The following is a 1,148-nucleotide window of genomic DNA, read 5'->3' on the forward strand; positions in this document are numbered from 1 at the left end:
GCAATTTTTAAGAAAGATGCCGCATGAAATGCATCGAGTATTGTCGTTGTAGTTAACTTCAGCATGGTGAGAGGAGTTTAAATTACTGACTTGATGACAATGCCGCGATTACATTTTGATCAAAGTGCACATTATTATCATCGATGTAAATAAATGTATCTGTGGGGGGATCATGTTGCATCGGAGACAGTGTTTGACATTTTTTTTGGGTTGCAGTATGGAGCTTATGACAATGGCGTCACTCCAGAATGTAGCGAAGAATAACCTCCCCACCTATACGGCCAAAAAATGAAACGCCTGCATGAGCTTATTCCCTAGCAACTACAATCGGAAGCGTCCTCTATAATTCAGCATACACTCATAATCTCCTCGGATTCTCTCGCCTCGTTAGGACACGGAATTGCCGGCATCCCCAGCATTATAGCACCTGTCAAATATTCTTAGCTGGACGACGTGCCATGGCGACAATGTCTGCACGATTCAATCGAAAACAAAATCTGTATGTTTCCGATAGCATGCGGAAGGAGAACCAAGTAATGATGAGGATTGAGAAAAAATGTGCAGGATAAAAGAGCATACCAGTGCGGAATGAGCCAGCCATTTAAATAACAATAATAAAAACTTATGTCAGCAGCCTGAGGACTCGCTCTTGAAGAACCAAATTCATCGAAGTGCTCCGATCATAGAACGACACCGACGATATGCTGCTGGGGACGCTTCAATCAGGTGGTTTTTGTGGCACACAGACACAAAGAGAGGGCAGAGGTACGCACAGGAACCAGGAGGACGTGATGGAATGCAATGCAAAGGCAGGGACCCGTATGAGACATTTCTTCTTTTGTGGTTTTGATCCCCTTTGTAACCCCTTTGCCCTAAACTCGTCTTCCGTTCTTCGTCCTCGCTACCAATTACAAGGTACTAAGGAATTAAACGCTTCCTTCCACGGACAAATCAAGGACAGGGGGAACAGAGCAAATCACGCCACTTCGACTTCCAGAAGAGCGACAGAAATGCCACGAGATGGCCGAAAGCCAATATTTTACCATTCCGCTGCCTGCACTCCCGCCCGCTCACAGCACCACTCAAAAAACACATAGCACATACATCGCTCCCGCTTTCCGCCGTTCCTCCCGACTTTCCCCCCCCCC

Source organism: Nannochloropsis gaditana (assembly GCF_000240725.1).
Source record: "Nannochloropsis gaditana CCMP526 unplaced genomic scaffold scaffold087, whole genome shotgun sequence".
Taxonomy (NCBI): domain Eukaryota; class Eustigmatophyceae; order Eustigmatales; family Monodopsidaceae; genus Microchloropsis; species Microchloropsis gaditana.